General features: G+C 45.9%; 1 long non-coding RNA gene and 4 other non-coding genes across 5 annotated transcripts; 4 read left to right on the top strand and 1 right to left on the bottom strand.

The window, feature by feature from the left end:
• Positions 1-1895: 1895 nt before the first annotated feature.
• LOC119104638 (uncharacterized) lies at positions 1896-9120 on the bottom strand. Its single transcript, XR_005094979.1, has 4 exons — positions 9014-9120; positions 3922-4034; positions 2122-2203; positions 1896-1948 (listed from the first exon to the last, which is right to left on the bottom strand). It is a non-coding gene; the product is annotated as an uncharacterized LOC119104638 (long non-coding RNA).
• Positions 2423-2529, top strand: LOC119104934 (U6 spliceosomal RNA). The gene has a single exon (XR_005095019.1). It is a non-coding gene; the product is annotated as a U6 spliceosomal RNA (small nuclear RNA).
• On the top strand, positions 7743-7849 carry LOC119104933 (U6 spliceosomal RNA). Its single transcript, XR_005095018.1, has one exon. It is a non-coding gene; the product is annotated as a U6 spliceosomal RNA (small nuclear RNA).
• A 3714-nt stretch (positions 9121-12834) lies between the features above and the next one.
• Positions 12835-12941, top strand: LOC119104939 (U6 spliceosomal RNA). The gene has a single exon (XR_005095023.1). It is a non-coding gene; the product is annotated as a U6 spliceosomal RNA (small nuclear RNA).
• Positions 12942-18079: 5138 nt separating this feature from the next.
• Positions 18080-18185, top strand: LOC119104940 (U6 spliceosomal RNA). The gene has a single exon (XR_005095024.1). It is a non-coding gene; the product is annotated as a U6 spliceosomal RNA (small nuclear RNA).
• The last annotated feature ends 473 nt before the right edge of the window (positions 18186-18658 follow it).

The raw sequence follows: 18658 nt of genomic DNA, 5'->3' as shown, positions 1-18658 counted from the left end.
AATTCAGAACAGAGGCCTTCCGATTACTACAGTGATTTTTCTGGTCCAGCACATGCCTTTCATTGTTTTGAGATACGAAACTTAAGGCGGAAATCCACGCCCAGCCATGTTGTCTTTTAATCTCAGTGCAGCATTTAAATGCCTCTCTTCAGGGCTTTCACTGGGATCCTCGGTTACATAACAAATAGCCATGCACTTGCAAGACGGAGGCAAAAAAGCAAAACTAACAAAAGTGACGACGGTGGAAACCTCACCAGTCGCGCAGCACCTGCCCACCTCTTAGCCTTCCCCGACGTGGAGATACCTGAGCCTGTATTTGGCCGCTTAAGAATAATCGGTATTTGAATCTAGTGCGTAGATTTGAAGACTCACAAAATAAGGTTTCCGCAGTGCTCCAGATTAACGGAAATATTGGGGTCTCCCCAAAAAATGAGGAGCAGAATAACATAAAAAAGGAACCACTCAAACCACCTCATATTTTCGTAGTTGTCAAAACTTGGTTTGAGCCTCGAGTCACTGCTTTAATTAAGCTCGACGTTTCACGTTTCACGTCTCAAGCGCGCTTTTCCTGTTTCACTGTCGTGGGATAGTTCGAAAATGTAATATTCTTGTATGGTAGTTTAATCTATATTATCACTTCAGCCATGATTGTTCCAAATAATTAACTAATGTCAGTTCCTTCCGTTGGGAATTTTCATTAGTACGAAAACGAATACCTTCGTGATGCAAAACTAACTAAATGGCAATTTATCACAAGGTTCATGTTCATCCGAGCATTTCGGGGAGCGTGTTGTCCCAGAAATTAGACATCCGGCAATTCAATATTTACAACAGGTGAAGACAGCAACAACGTACGTATTTACTAGTTTATTACAAATTACCCCCAAAACAGCCGACAAAAATCAACCGTGGTGCTTGTGTGTCCTATCTCCACAACAATGATGCGCCTACAATCACAACCTCCAATCATATCGTCAAGTTATGATGGAATAATGGGTTCATAAATAGTTATGCAGCCCAATTAAATGTTATGACTCCTTTTTGGCATTACGCTGTAGCTGAACTCATTTTAATTGCTCAAAAGCAAATAACAGCTCCGAAACTTGTCATCCGAGGAACTTAGCGGAAACCAGCCAAAACACCAGGTGCAAGAAAAGACAAGGACACACACATATATATATATATATATATATATATATATATATATATATATATGCAACAGCTCAAGTTGACTGAAAGATCCTGGTCGTCATGAACACATTCGAAGGTACCGTCTCGCATTTTTTGGCTTGCCAGCTAACATTTTTGAGCACCTAAAGCCCGAAACAGAACAAATCTCAAACTGTCACTGCCCAGTAGGGCTGTTGTGAGCTTTCGCTTATCACACGCACTAACGCTATCTGCCTGAGAATCCTCTAAATCAGACACAGCCCGTGTGCTCACGAGGAACTACCAAACCGTGGGTGTACTACTGACATGGTCGATGCCATGCCAGCACGACTAAATGTGTAAGCGGTGGCTTTCAAATGCTAGCAAATCCCTTCTTATCTGGCAGCAGCAGAGTGAGCTGGGCATGAATGGCTTCACATGTTTCGAAAAAGTCCTAGGACAGTTACAAGCGCGCCAATCGGCAGCCCACGCGCCGCTGCCGGCTGCGCCACAGCTGTCCCATGTCATTCGGTGCGCATGCGCAGACGGCCGGCGCGCGGCGGCCGGCACCTGCCCGGCCGTCGGACCAGCGATGGCAGGGAAAAAGACAGACGCTGTATGATCCCTTGGTGGCCGCTGGCTGGCGGGAGTGGCAACGAGCTGGGTTCCTCACTGGGAACTGCTGCACGCCACCGTGTCGCTGACTGAAGGCTGACTAGCCAAAAGTGAACGCCGGTTGGTTGTGGCTCCGTTATTGATTGCTGCGCTTGCTATCGGATGACGTAACCAGCCGTTGAGCCTGGAATAGAACAGCATACGGTGGTGAGACCAGACGAATCGCATTGAAAGTCATATCGCATTGTTGTGCTCGCATTGGGATACTCAGCATGGGGATTTTTGCCAGTTACCGGAAGGGGAGGGGTGAGGACCGCCGCATTCCTGGGGATTAGTGCGGTAGTGGCGGATACCCACGGTCGGTGACGTCAGCATTCCACAGCTAGTTCGCTCCACGCCAACAGGGGACGGCGAGCGCAGGAGCAGCGCGAGCAGTCCTCTGGGAAGGAGAAAATAACACATTATTGCTAATACACTATACATCAGAATCATCTGATATAACAAATCCATGCACAAAATGACAAATCAAGGAATGTGGGCACATGGAATACGCAAAACACCACTAACTGAGACCCAGGGCGTCGCAGAGACCTGCAACTTGGATAGACAGCGCTCGAATGGAGGAACTTCATATAGCACATTTCAACTACACCCCAATGTACTTGCTTCGGCAGTACATATACTAAAATTGGAACGATACAGAGAAGATTAGCATGGCCCCTGCGCAAGGATGACACGCAAAATCGTGAAGCGTTCCTAATTTTTCTTCTTGAATGGCAAAATCAGCATTTTAAAAATGTAAATAACCCCAAAACGCGTCATATGCAACTTTACCACATGGGCGCCCTCTCCCATAACAGCACGACACATCAATCTACTGGAAAATAATTATATTTCAAAAACTATTCGAGCATATGAAGTCAGTCGATGATCACATCATGCTACTTACTACTGCTCAAGGAGACACAAAACACTGTAAAATGCTTCTTGGTTCTCTGAGCTTCTTGAGGCGTCGATCATTAAAAATTGCCTGGAACACGTATTTCGATAAAAATGACACAATAGAAAAAGCTGAGTCCCTGGAGACGTATTATTACGAGTTAATATCATTTTGAAAAACAGAGTATTATGTCTTCAAAAGGTACCGTTCGGCAACATATTTCGGACACTACATAGATGCCGCTAGTTACGTTACAAAACCCATGCAGGTGGCGTTGCGATCGCCAGCCAGCGCACATTTCGCTACATCGGTGCGACGCCGCATAAATTACCTCCGATTAACGGTCTGTCCACGCAAAAGCGCCATCCATGGTGCTGTTAACGCCATGTCTAGTGTGAGTCACGCAACGCAATGCTTATCCAACGCAATAAACGGGCGTCTTATTTCGGGGTCGCCACCACGGGTTTTGACCTATAGAGCAGGATTTTCCAGGGGCCCTAATGGACAAAAAGGGCCTGCTCACCGGGCCCTCCTAAACTTATGTCCAACTCCGTTTTTTGAGCCAGGTCAGAACTGGCGCACAGATTTTGGGATCCAATTTCCAATGTTTATCATTCAGCTCAGCCCGGACTCACCGCTTGGGTTGAATTATTGGGCTCATGACTCACGCAGTTTGCAAAATCAAAGATAGCCGTATGAATTTTCCGGGATCGTCTCCGGGAAAAAATCCTCCATCCGGGAAGTCTATTCTTAAGCTTATTCCACGGCCAAATTTGGCAATTTTCCCTTTAGCGCCCCAAATCCGTTTTGCATAACTACGCCCCTGTGGTGAAAGCTTCATGACCGTCACACATGACAGATTCGCACCACAGTACCTCACTCTCCAGCCCACAGCACCGCTCCAAAGTGGAACGCGTCCGTGTCAAGAAGCCGGTGGATCAAGATCGCTGGAAGGCGATCGACAGCTTGCACCAACCGCGCGGCGGCACCGCGATGTTCAAGGATATCGACCACACTGAAGACAAAATGAAGACCAAATCGGGGTCCCCCCCCCCCCGCACCGCACTTTCCGCAAACACAACATGCCAAATGATCAATCAATATCTACGGCAGAGCTATTGTCCCTCCAAAAATAGCACTCATTTTTGTCTAGAGCACCTTGTCAACATCAAGACCTTATTCAAACGCATTTAAAAACACCTGAATGCGCCACTTACTTCCCAAGCTGAATGCCGCGCCTGCCTTCTCACGCATCAGGCGTTCTGGATCCCGGCCAAAACGCTTGGCATCGCCCCACGCAGGTCCACGCTACTTTCTCGCCAACTGCTAACTGAAATGCAGAACAATGGCACAATTGATGAAATAGTGAAAGAGTCCCTCCGTGTTCACACAAAGTTTACTCATGCGGAAGTATGTTGTATGCACGTGCGGTGTGAGATCCTTGTCGGGACAGACGTTCAAACAGTGCTCCCGCGGTGCGTCACATAAGGTGTCAGCCATAGCTAGAACAAAAGAACCATCATGACACTTTTTTGATCGCCTGTATCAACTGAATGCATTTGGGCCTGATAGTTTATGTTTGTCCTTTGGGCCGAGATTATAGGTTCAATTACATATATTCATACATAGAATATATTACCAATCACAGAATCTAGTTAGGACCAATCCCCTAACGTCTTCCGCGAGCTTCTATCGCTCTAAGTTTGGAAGCGGCAGGGAAGGGTGGTGGAAGTGGGGGTGCATGTCACATCGACAATCCAATCAGTCCTCGATCTGGAAGAGGGCCACCCAGGGCCGTGGTTAATAATCTTGTACCCAAACGTGTCAGAGAAAAGTCAAAAGCAAACAAACCACGTAAACATCCCCTTGTGCAATCATACTTACTCTGATTTCCTTTCTGGCACTCACAAAAACCTATCACGTGTTTGTGTTTTATTAAAGATGGCTGGTGGCAAAGCTGGTCAATTCAAGGCGACAAAGTAGCAAATCAGTGTAACATTTCGCTCACAGTTTTCATACCAGAGGTTAGCAACAGTAAGTGCGTTAGCCACCTAAAGATCAAAGCAATGGTAACTTTCCAAGATCATTTCAAGACGCTTATCGCAAACCCGCCTCCGCATCGGTATCTTCGATACGAAATAGGCAGCGTTTAGGGTGAACATCGCAAATGTCAGTCCTGCGTCATTATTGAACACGGCAAAGGACACGCTCAATCTGGCACGCATCTTCACTTAAGCGTTTGTTTTTTTATGGTCCGAATTCAGCTCGAACATAAGGCAAGTTTTCTTTAAAACCAACAGATGGCTCAAGCATGAATATTCTTGAATTACTTTGACATGTTATTCTTGATGAACAGGCTTTAAAAAATTACGCCAAATAATTTTAATAATGATAAGGCTTGGTTAGCACCAGCCCAGAATCAGTCGCTGTCATCTAGCGGGGCGCAGTTTCAGATAAATCAGAGCTTCGTACTATTCAGAAGACGCTAAATCGCCAAATGAAACAACGGGGGAGGGTGGGGGGGGCACTGGGGCATGTGCCTCCCTTTTAAATTGTTACGAGTGTTAATGTTCATATACAGAAATTTCGACATTGAAAAATTCAGAACAGAGGCCTTCCGATTACTACAGTGATTTTTCTGGTCCAGCACATGCCTTTCATTGTTTTGAGATACGAAACTTAAGGCGGAAATCCACGCCCAGCCATGTTGTCTTTTAATCTCAGTGCAGCATTTAAATGCCTCTCTTCAGGGCTTTCACTGGGATCCTCGGTTACATAACAAATAGCCATGCACTTGCAAGACGGAGGCAAAAAAGCAAAACCAACAAACGTGACGACGGTGGAAACCTCACCAGTCGCGCAGCACCTGCCCACCTCTTAGCCTTCCCCGACGTGGAGATACCTGGGCCTGTATTTGGCCGCTTAAGAATAATCGGTATTTGAATCTAGTGCGTAGATTTGAAGACTCACAAAACAAGGGTTCCGCAGTGCTCCAGATTAACGGAAATATTGGGGTCTCCCCAAAAAATGAGGAGCAGAATAACATCAAAAAGGAACCACTCAAACCCACCTCATATTTGTTTAATTGTCAGAACTTGGTTTGAGCCTTGAGTCACTGCTTTAATTAAGCTCGACGTTTCACGTTTCACGTCTCAAGCGCGCTTTTCCTGTTTCACTGTCGTGGGATAGTTCGAAAATGTAATATTCTTGTATGGTAGTTTAATCTATATTATCACTTCAGCCATGATTGTTCCAAATAATTAACTAATGTCAGTTCCTTCCGTTGGGAATTTTCATTAGTGCCAAAACGAACATCTTCGTGATGCAAAACTAACTTAATGGCAATTTATCACAAGGTTCATGTTCATCCGAGCATTTCGGGGAGCGTGTTGTCCCAGAAATTAGACATCCGGCAATTCAATATTTACAACAGGTGAAGACAGCAACAACGTACGTTTTTACTAGTTTATTACAAATTACCCCCAAAACAGCCGACAAAAATCAACCGTGGTGCTTGTGTCCTATCTCCACAACAATGATACGCCTACAATCACAAGCTCCAATCATATCGTCGAGTTATCATGGAATAGTGGGTTCATAAATATTTATGCAGCCCAATTAAATGTTATGACTCCTTTTTGGCATTACGCTGTAGCTGAACTCATTTTAATTGCTTAAAAGCAAATAACAGCTCCGAAACATGTCATCCGAGGAACTTAGCGGAAACCAGCCAAAACACCAGGTGCAAGAAAAGTCAAGGACATATATATATATATATATATATATATATATATATATATATATATATATGTAACAGCTCAAGTTGACTGAAAGATCCTGGTCGTCATGAACAAATTCGAAGGTACCGTCCTCGCATTTTTGGCTTGCCAGCTAACATTTTTGAGCACCTAAAGCCCGAAACAGAACAAATCTCAAACTAGGACACTGCCCAGTAGGGCTGTTGTGAGCATTCGCTTAATCACACGCACTAACGCTTATCTGTCTGAGAATCCTCTAAATCAGACACAAGCCCGTGTGCTCACGAGGTACTACCAAACCATGAGGTGTACTAGCTGACATGGTCGATGTCATGTCCAGCACGACTAGATGTGTAGGCGGTGGCTTTCAAATGCGAGCAAATCCCCTCTTATCTGGTAGCACCAGAGCGAGCTGGGCATGAATGGCTTCACATGTTTCGAAAAAGTCCTAGGACAGCTACAAGCGCGCCAACCGGCAGCCCACGCACCGCTGCCGGCTGCGCCACAGCTGTCCCATGCCATCCGGTGCGCATGCGCAGACGGCCGGCGCGCGGCGGCCGGCGCCTGCCCGGCCGTCGGACCAGCGATGGCAGGGAAAAAGACAGACGCTGTATGATCCCTTGGTGGCCGCTGGGCCTAGCTGGCTGGCGGGAGTGGCAACAACGAGCTGGGTTCCTCACTAGCAACTGCTGCACGCCACCGTGTCGCTGACTGAAGGCTGACTAGCCAAAAGTGAACGCCGATTGGTTGTGGCTCCGTCATTGATTGCTGCGCTTGTTATCGGATGACGTAACCAGCCGTTGAGCCTGGAATAGAACAGCATACAGTGGTGAGACCAGACGAATCGCATTGAAAGTCATATCGCATTGTTGTGCTCGCATTGGGATACTCAGCATGGGGATTTTTGCAAGTTACCAGAAGGGGAGGGGTGAGGACCGCCGCATTCCTGGGGATTAGTGCGGCAGTGGCGGATACCTACGGTCGGTGACGTCAGCATTCCACAGCTAGTTCGCTCCACGCCAACAGGGGACGGCGAGCGCAGGAGCAGCGCGAGCAGTCCTCTGGGAAGGAGAAAATAACACATTATTGCTAATACACTATACATCAGAATCATCTGATATGACAAATCCATGCACAAAGTGACAAATCAAGGAATGTGGGCACATGGAATACGCAAAACACCACTAACTGAGACCCAGGGCGTCGCAGAGACCTGCAACTTGGATAGACAGCGCTCAAATGGAGGAACTTCATATAGCACATTTCAACTACACCCCAATGTACTTGCTTCGGCAGTACATATACTAAAATTGGAACGATACAGAGAAGATTAGCATGGCCCCTGCGCAAGGATGACACGCAAAATCGTGAAGCGTTCCTAATTTTTCTTTTTGAATGGCAAAAAAACAGCAGTTTAAAAATGTAAATAGCCCCAAAACGCGTCGTATGCAACTTTACCACATGGGCGCCCTCTCGCATAACAGCACGACACATCAATCTACTGGAAACGAATTACATTTCAAAAACAATTCGAGCAAATGAAGTCAGTCGATGATCACATCATGCTACTTACTACTGCTGAAGGAGACACAAAACACTGCAAAATGCTTCTTGGTTCTCTGAGCTTCTTGAGGCGTCGATCATTAAAAATTGCCTAGAATACGTATTTTGATAAAAATGACACAGCAGGCAAAGCTGAGTCCCTGGAGACGTATTATTACGAGTTAATATCATTTTGAAAACCAGAGTATTATGTCCGCAAAAGGTACCGTTCGGCAACATATTTCGGACACTACATAGATGGCGCTAGTTACGTTACAAAAACCATCCAGGTGGCGTTGCGATCGCAAGCAGGCGCACATTTCGCTACATCGGTGCGACGCCGCATAAATTACCTCCGATTAACGGTCTGTCCACGCAAAAGCGCCATCCATGGTGCTGTTAACGCCATGTCTAGTGTGAGTCACGCAACGCAATGCTTATCCAACGCAATAAACGGGCGTCTTGTTTCGGGGTCGCCACCACGGGTTTTGACCTATAGAGCAGGATTTTCCAGGGGCCCTAATGGACAAAAAGGGCCTGCTCACCGGGCCCTCCTAAACTTATGTCCAACTCCGTTTTTTGAGCCAGGTCAGAACTGGCGCACAGATTTTGGGATCCAATTTCCAATGTTTATCATTCAGCTCAGCCCGGACTCACCGCTTGGGTTGAATTATTGGGCTCATGACACACGCAGTTTGCAAAATCAAAGATAGCCGTATGAATTTTCCGGGATCGTCTCCTGGAAAAAATCCTCCATCCGGAGAGCCTATTTTTATACTTATTCCACGGCCAAATTTGGCAATTTTCCCTTTAGCGTCCCAAATCCGTGTTGCAAAACTACGCCCTTTCCGCAAACACAACATGCCAAATGAAAAACAAATATCTATGGCAGAGCTATTGTACCTCCAAAAAATAGCTCCTCATTCTCATCTCATTTTTATCTAGACCACCTTGCCAACATCAAGACCTTATTCAAACGCATTTAAAAACACCTGAATGCGCCACTTACTTCCCAAGCTGAATGTCGCGTCTGCCTTCTGACGCATCAGGCGTTCTGGATCACAGCCAAAACGCTCGGCATCGCCCCACGCAGGTCCGCGCTACTTTCTCCCCGACTGCTAACTGAAATGCAGAACAATGGCACAATTGATGAAATAGTGAAAGAGTCCCTCCGTATTCACACAAAGTTTACTCATGCGGAAGTATGTTGTATGCACGTGCGGTGTGAGATTCTTGTCGGGACAGACGTTCAAACAGTGCTCCCGCGGTGCGTCACATAAGGTGTCAGCCATAGCTAGAACAAAAGAACCATCATGACACTTTTTTGATCGCCTGTATCAACTGAATGCATTTGGGCCTGATAGTTTATCTTTGACCTTTGGCCCGAGATTACAGGTTCAATTACATATATTCATACATAGAATATATTACCAATCGCAGAATCTAGTTAGGACCAATCCCCTAGCGTTTTCCGCGAGCTTCTATCGCTCTAAGTTTGGAAGCGGCAGGGAAGGGTGGTGGGGGTGGGGGTGGGGGTCACATCGACTATCCAATCAGTCCTCGATCTGGAAGAGGGCCACCCAGGGCCGTGGTTAATAATCTTGTACCCAAACGTACCAGAGAAAAGTCAAAAGCAAAAAAACTACGTAAGCTTCCCCTTGTGCAATCATACTTACTCTGATTTCCTTTCTGGCACTCACAAAAACCTATCACGTGTTTGTGTTTTATTAAAGATGGCTGGTGGCAAAGCTGGTCAATTCAAGGCGACAAAGTAGCAAATCAGTGTAACATTTCGCTCACAGTTTTCATACCAGAGGTTAGCAACAGTAAGTGCGTTAGCCACCTAAAGATCAAAGCAATGGTAACTTTCCACGATCATTTCAAGACGCTTATCGCAAACCCGCCTCCGCATCGGTATCTTCGATACGAAATAGGCGACGTTTAGGGTAAACGTCGCAAATGTCAGTCCTGCGTCATTATTGAACAAGGCAAAGGGCGCGCTCAATCTGGCACACATCTTCACTTAAGCGTTTGTTTTTTATGGTCCGAATTCAGCTCGAACATAAGGCAAGTTTTCTTTAAAACCAACAAATGGCTCAAGCATGAATATTCTTGAATTACTTTGACATGTTATTCTTGATGAACAGACTTTAAAAATTACGGCAAATAATTTTAATAATGATCAGGTTTGGTTAAGATAAGCCCAGAATCAGTTGCTGTCATCTAGCGGGGCGCAGTTTCAGAGATATCAGAGCTTCGTACTATTCAGAAGACGCTAAATCGCCAAATGAAACAACGGGGGAGGGTGGGGGGGGCACTGGGGCATGTGCCTCCCTTTTAAATTGTTACGAGTGTTAATGTTCATATACAGAAATTTCGACATTGAAAAATTCAGAACAGAGGCCTTCCGATTACTACAGTGATTTTTCTGGTCCAGCACATGCCTTTCATTGTTTTGAGATACGAAACTTAAGGCGGAAATCCACGCCCAGCCATGTTGTCTTTTAATCTCAGTGCAGCATTTAAATGCCTCTCTTCAGGGCTTTCACTGGGATCCTCGGTTACATAACAAATAGCCATGCACTTGCAAGACGGAGGCAAAAAAGCAAACCAACAAAAGTGACGACGGTGGAAACCTCACCAGTCGCGCAGCACCTGCCCACCTCTTAGCCTTCCCCGACGTGGAGATACCTGAGCCTGTATTTGGCCGCTTAAGAATAATCGGTATTTGAATCTAGTTCGTAGATTTGAAGACTCACAAAATAAGGTTTCCGCAGTGCTCCAGATTAACGGAAATATTGGGGTCTCCCCAAAAAATGAGGAGCAGAATAACATAAAAAAGGAACCACTCAAACCACCTCATATTTTTGTAATTGTCAAAACTTGGTTTGAGCCTTGAGTCACTGCTTTAATTAAGCTCGACGTTTCACGTTTCACGTCTCAAGCGCGCTTTTCCTGTTTCACTGTCGTGGGATAGTTCGAAAATGTAATATTCTTGTATGGTAGTTTAATCTATATTATCACTTCAGCCATGATTGTTCCAAATAATTAACTAATGTCAGTTCCTTCCGTTGGGAATTTTCATTAGTGCCAAAACGAATATCTTCGTGATGCAAAACTAACTTAATGGCAATTTATCACAAGGTTCATGTTCATCCGAGCATTTCGGGGAGCGTGTTGTCCCAGAAATTAGACATCCGGCAGTTCAATATTTACAACAGGTGAAGACAGCAACAACGTACTTTTTTATTAGTTTATTACAAATTATCCCCAAAACAGCCGACAAAAATCAACCGTGGTGCTTGTGTCCTATCTCCACAACAATGATGCGCCTACGATCACAAGCTCCAATCACATCGTCGAGTTATCATGGAATAGTGGGTTCATAAATATTTATGCAGCCCAATTAAATGTTATGACTCCTTTTTGGCATTACGCTGTAGCTGAACTCATTTTAATTGCTTAAAAGCAAATAACAGCTCCGAAACATGTCATCCGAGGAACATAGCGGAAACCAGCCAAAACACCAGGTGCAAGAAAAGACAAGGACATATATATATATATATATATATATATATATATATATATATATATATATATATATATATATGTAACAGCTCAAGTTGACTGAAAGATCCTGGTCTTCATGAACAAATTCGAAGGTACCGTCTCGCATTTTTTGGCTTGCCAGCTAACATTTTTGAGCACCTAAAGCCCGAAACAGAACAAATCTCAAACTGACACTGCCCAGTAGGGCTGTTGTGAGCTTTCGCTTATCACACGCACTAACGCTATCTGCCTGAGAATCCTCTAAATCAGACACAGCCCGTGTGCTCACGAGGTACTACCAAACCGTGGGTGTACTACTGACATGGTCGATGCCATGCCAGCACGACTAAATGTGTAAGCGGTGGCTTTCAAATGCTAGCCAATCCCTTCTTATCTGGCAGCAGCAGAGTGAGCTGGGCATGAATGGCTTCACATGTTTCGAAAAAGTCCTAGGACAGTTACAAGCGCGCCAATCGGCAGCCCACACGCCGCTGCCGGCTGCGCCACAGCTGTCCCATGTCATTCGGTGCGCATGCGCAGACGGCCGGCGCGCAGCGGCCGGCACCTGCCCGGCCGTCGGACCAGCGATGACAGGGAAAAAGACAGACGCTGTATGATCCCTTGGTGGCCGCTGGGCCTAGCTGGCTGGCGGGAGTGGCAACAACGAGCTGGGTTTCTCACTGGCAACTGCTGCACGCCACCGTGTCGCTGACTGAAGGCTGACTAGCCAAAAGTGAACGCCGGTTGGTTGTGGCTCCGTTATTGATTGCTGCGCTTGCTATCGGATGACGTAACCAGCCGTTGAGCCTGGAATAGAACAGCATACGGTGGTGAGACCAGACGAATCGCATTGAAAGTCATATCGCATTGTTGTGCTCGCACTGGGATACTCAGCATGGGGATTTTTGCCAGTTACCAGAAGGGGAGGGGTGAGGACCGCCACATTGCTGGGGATTAGTGCGGTAGTGGCGGATACCCACGGTCGGTGACGTCAGCATTCCACAGCTAGTTCGCTCCACGCCAACAGGGGACGGCGAGCGCAGGAGCAGCGCGAGCAGTCCTCTGGGAAGGAGAAAATAACACATTATTGCTAATACACAATACATCAGAATTATCTGATATAACAAATCCATGCACAAAATGACAAATCACGGAATGTGGGCACATGTATTACGCAAAACACCACTAACTGAGACCCAAAGCGTCGCAGAGACCTGCAACTTGGACAGACAGTGCTCGAATGGAGGAACTTCATATAGCACATTTCAACTATACCCCAATGTACTTGCTTCGGCAGTACATATACTAAAATTGGAACGATACAGAGAAGATTAGCATGGCCCCGGCGCAAGGATGACACGCAAAATCGTGAAGCGTTCCTAATTTTTCTTTTGAATGGCAAAAAAACAGCAGTTTAAAAATGTAAATAGCTCCCAAAACGCGTCATATGCAACTTTACCACATGGGCGCCCTCTCCATAACAGCACGACACATCAATCTACTGGAAACTAATTATATTTCAAAAACTAATTCGAGCATATGAAGTCAGTCGATGATCACATCATGCTACTTACTACTGCTCAAGGAGACACAAAACACTGCAAAACGCTTCTTGGTTCTCTGAGCTTCTTGAGGCGTCGATCATTAAAAATTGCCTGGAATACGTAATTCGATAAAAATGACACAATAGAAAAAGCTGAGTCCCTGGAGACCTATTATTACGAGTTAATATCATTTTGAAAACCAGAGTATTATGTACTCAAAGGTACCGTTCGGCAAACATATTTCGGACACTACATAGATGGCGCTAGTTACGTTACAAAACCCATGCAGGTGGCGTTGCGATCGCCAGCCAGCGCACATTTCGCTACATCGGTGCGACGCCGCATAAATTAGCCGCCGATTAACGGTCTGTTCACGCAAAAGCGCCATACATGGTGCTGTCAACGCCATGTCTAGTGTGAGTCACGCAAGGCAATGCTTATCCAACGCATAAACGGGCGTCTTGTTTCGGGGTCGCCACCACGGGTTTTGACCTATAGGGCAGGATTTATTTCCAGGGGCCCTAATGGACAAAAAGGGCCTGCCCACCGCGGCCTCCTAAGCTCATGTCCAACTCCGTTTTTTGAGCCAGGTCAGAAACTGGCGCACAGATTTTGGGATCCAATTTCCAATGTTTATCATTCAGCTCAGCCCGGACTCACCGCTTGGGTTGAATTATTGGGCTCATGACTCACGCAGTTTGCAAAATCAAAGATAGCCGTATGAATTTTCCGAGATCGTCTCCTGGAAAAAATCCTCCATCCGGAAAGCCTATTTTTATACTTATTCCACGGCCAATTTGGCAATTTTCCCTTTAGCGTCCCAAATCCGTGTTGCAAAACTACGCCCTGTGGTTGAAAGCTTCATGACCGTCACACATGACAGATTCGCATCACAGTACCTCACTCTACAGCCCACAGCAACGCTCCAAAGTGGAACGCGTCCGTGTCAAGTAGCCGGTGGATCAAGATCGCTGGAAGGCGATCGACAGCTTGCACCAACCGCGCGGCAGCACCGCGATGTTCAAGGATACCGACCACAATAAAGACAAAATGAAGACCAAATCTGGTTCCCGCACCGCATTTTTACAAACACAACACTGCCAAATGAAAAATCGATTATCTACTGCAGAGTTATTGTCCCTACAAAAATAGCAATCATTTTATCTAGAGCACCTTGCCAACATTAAGACCTTATTCAAACGCATTTAAAAACACCTGAATGCGCCACTTACTTCACAAGCTGAATGCCGCACCTGCCCTCTGACGCACCGGGCGTTCTGGATGACAGCCAAAACGCTCGGCATCGCCCCACGCAGGTCCGCGTTACTTTCTCCCCGACTGCTAACTGAAATGCAGAACAATGGCACAATTGATGAAATAGTGAAAGAGTCCCTCCGTGTTCACACAAAGTTTACTCATGCGGAAGTATGTTGTATGCACGTGCGGTGTGAGATTCTTGTCGGGACAGACGTTCAAACAGTGCTCCCGCGGTGCGTCACATAAGGTGTCAGCCATAGCTAGAACAAAAGAACCATCCTGACACTTTTTTGATCGCCTGTATCAACTGAGTGCATTTGGGCCTGATAGTTTATCTTTGACCTTTGGCCCGAGATTATAGGTTCAATTACATATATTCATAGCATAGAATATATTACCAATCGCAGAATCTAGTTAGGACCAATCCCCTAACGCTTTCCGCGAGCTTCTAGTCGCTCTAAGTTTGGAAGCGGCAGGGAAGGGTGGGGTGGGGGTGGGGGGTGGGGGTCACATCGACTATCCAATCAGTCCCTCGATCTGGAAGAGGGCCACCCAGGGCCGTGGTTAATATCTTTTACCCAAACGTGCCAGAGAAAAGTCAAAAGCAAAAAAACTACGTAAGCTTCCTCCTTGTGCAATCATACTTACTCTGATTTCCTTTCTGGCACTCACAAAAACCTATCACGTGTTTGTGTTTTAATTAAAGATGGCTGGTGGCAAAGCTGGTCAAATTCAAGGCGACAAAGTAGCAAATTCAGTGTAACATTTCGCTCACAGTTTTCATACCAGAGGTTAGCAACAGTAAGTGCGTTAGCCACCTAAAGAATCAAAGCAATTGGTAACTTCCACGATCATTCAAGACGCTTATCGCTAAACCCGCCTCCGCATCGGTATCTTCGATACGAAATAGGGCGACGTTTAGGGTAAACATCGTCAAATGTCAGTCCTGCGTCATTATTGAACAATGCAAAGGGCGCGCTCATATCTGGCACGCATCTTCACTTAAGCGTTTGTTTTTTATGGTCCGAATTCAGCTCGAACATAAGGCAAGTTTTCTTTAAAACCAACACATGGCTCAAGCATGAATATTCTTGAATTACTTTGACATGTTATTCTTGATGAACAGACGTCAAAAATTACGCCAAATAATTTTAATAATGATAAGGTTTGGTTAGCATAAGCCCAGAATCAGTTGCTGTCATCTAGCGGGGCGCAGTTTCAGAGAAATCAGAGCTTCGTACTATTCTGAAGACGCTAATTCGCCAAATAAAACAATGGGGGAGGGGGGGGGGGCACTGGGGCATGTGCCCCCCCTTTTGAATTGTTACGAGTGTTAATGTTCATATACAGAAATGTCGACATTGAAAAATTCAGAACAGAGGCCTTCCGATTACTACAGGGACTTTTCTGGTCCAGCACATGCCTTTCATTGTTTTGAGATACGAAACTTAAGGCGGAAATCCACGCCCAGCCATGTTGTCTTTTAATCTCAGTGCAGCATTTAAATGCCTCTCTTCAGGGCTTTCACTGGGATCCTCGGTTACATAACAAATAGCCATGCACTTGCAAGACGGAGGCAAAAAAGCAAAACCAACAAAAGTGACGACGGTGGAAACCTCACCAGTCGCGCAGCACCTGCCCACCTCTTAGCCTTCCCCGACGTGGAGATACCTGGGCCTGTATTTGGCCGCTTAAGAATAATCGGTATTTGAATCTAGTGCGTAGATTTGAAGACTCACAAAACAAGGGTTCCGCAGTGCTCCAGATTAACGGAAATATTGGGGTCCCCCAAAAAATGAGGAGCAGAATAACATCAAAAAGGAACCACTCAAACCCACCTCATATTTGTTTAATTGTCAGAACTTGGTTTGAGCCTTGAGTCACTGCTTTAATTAAGCTCGACGTTTCACGTTTCACGTCTCAAGCGCGCTTTTCCTGTTTCACTGTCGTGGGGGATAGTTCGAAAATGTAATATTCTTGTATGGTAGTTATCATTCCGTTGGGAATTTTCATTAGTGCCAAACGAATATCTTCGTGATGCAAAACTAACTTAATGGCAATTTATCACAAGGTTCATGTTCATCCGAGCATTTCGGGGAGCGTGTTGTCCCAGAAATTAGACATCCGGCAATTCAATATTTACAACAGGTGAAGACAGCAACAACGTACGTTTACTAGTTTATTACAAATTACCCCCAAAACAGCCGAAAAATCAACCGTGGTGCTTGTGTCCTATCTCCACAACAATGATGCGCCTACAATCACAAGCTCCAATCATATCGTCGAGTTATCATGGAATAGTGGGTTCATAAATATTTATGCAGCCCAATTAAATGTTATGACTCCTTTTTGGCATTACGCTGTAGCTGAACTCATTTTAATTGCTTAAAGCAAATAACAGCTCCGAAACATGTCATCCGAGGAACAGCGGAAACCAGCCAAAACACCAGGTGCAAGAAAAGACAAGGACATATATATATATATATATATATATATATATATATATATATATATATTATATAAAAGCTAACAGCTCAGTTGACTGAAAGATCCTGGTCTTCATGAACAAATTCGAAGGTACCGTCTCGCATTTTTGGCTTGCCAGCTAACATTTTTGAGCACCTAAAGCCCGAAACAGAACAAATCTCAAACTGACACTGCCCAGTGGGGCTGTTGTGAGCATTTCGCTATCACGCGCACTAACGCTATATGTCTGAGAATCCTCTAAATCAGCACAGCCCGTGTGCTCACGAGGTACTACCAAACGTGGGTGTACTGCTGACATGGTCGATGTCATGTCAGCACGACTGAATGTGTAGGCGGTGGCTTTCAAATGCGAGCAAATCCCCTCTTATCTGGTAGCACCAGAGCGAGCTGGGCATGAATGGCTTCACATGTTTCGAAAAAGTCCTAGGACAGCTACAAGCGCGCCAACCGGCAGCCCACGGCCGCTGCCGGCTGCGCCACAGCTGTCCCATGTCATTCGGTGCGCATGCGCAGACGGCCGGCGCGCGGCGGCCGGACCTGCCCGGCCGTCGGACCAGCGATGGCAGGGAAAGATAGACGCTGTGATGATCTTGGTGGCCGCTGGGTAGCTGGCTGGCGGGAGTGGTAACGAGCTGGGTTCTCACTGGAACTGCTGCACGCCACCGTGTCTGACTGAAGGCTGACTAGCCAAAAGTGAACGCCGATTGGTTGTGGCTCCGTTATTGATTGCTGCGCTTGCTATCGGATGACGTAACCAGCCGTTGAGCCTGGAATAGAACAGCATACGGTGGTGAGACCAGACGAATCGCATTGAAAGTCATATCGCATTGTTGTGCTCGCATTGGGATACTCAGCATGGGGATTTTTGCAAGTTACCAGAAGGGGAGGGGTGAGGACCGCCGCATTCCTGGGGATTAGTGCGGTAGTGGCGGATACCCACGGTCGGTGACGTCAGCATTCCACAGCTAGTTCGCTCCACGCCAACAGGGGACGGCGAGCGCAGGAGCAGCGCGAGCAGTCCTCTGGGAAGGAGAAAATAACACATTATTGCTAATACACTACACATCAGAATATCTGATAACAAATCCATGCACAAAATGACAAATCAAGGAATGTGGGCACATGGAATACGCAAAACACCACTAACTGAGACCCAAAGCGTCGCAGAGACCTGCAACTTGGATAGACAGTGCTCGAATGGAGGAACTTCATATAGCACATTTCAACTACACCCCAATGTACTTGCTTCGGCAGTACATATACTAAAATTGGAACGATACAGAGAAGATTAGCATGGCCCTGCGCAAGGATGACACGCAAAATCGTGAAGCGTTCCTAATTTTTTCTTTTGAATGGCAAAAAAACAGCATTTTAAAAATGTAAATAGCCAAAACGCGTCATATGCAACTTTACCACATGGGCGCCCTCTCCCATAACAGCACGACACATCAATCTTGGAAAATAATTATATTCAAAAAACTATTCGAGCATATGAAGTCAGTCGATGATCACATCATGCTACTTACTACTGCTGAAGAACACACAAACACTGAAAAATGCTTCTTGTTTCTATGAGCTTCTTGCGCGTCGATCATTAAAAATTGCCTGGAACGTACTTCGATAAAAATGACACAACAGACGAGTGAGTCCTGGGACCTTTATTACGAGTTAATATCATTTTGAAACCCAGAGTATTATGTACTCAAAAGGTACCGTTCGGCAACATATTTCGGACACTAATAGATGGCGCTAGTTACGTTACAAAACCATGCAGGTAGCGTTGCGATCGCCAGCCAGCGCACATTTCGCTACATCGG

The sequence above is a fragment of the Pollicipes pollicipes genome, unplaced genomic scaffold (assembly GCF_011947565.3).
Source record: "Pollicipes pollicipes isolate AB1234 unplaced genomic scaffold, Ppol_2.1 Scaffold_6052;HRSCAF=7182_pilon_pilon_pilon, whole genome shotgun sequence".
NCBI lineage: Eukaryota > Metazoa > Arthropoda > Thecostraca > Pollicipedomorpha > Pollicipedidae > Pollicipes > Pollicipes pollicipes.
The sequence above is the reverse complement of the archived record's forward strand: the minus strand, read 5'-3'. Positions and strand labels throughout refer to the sequence as shown.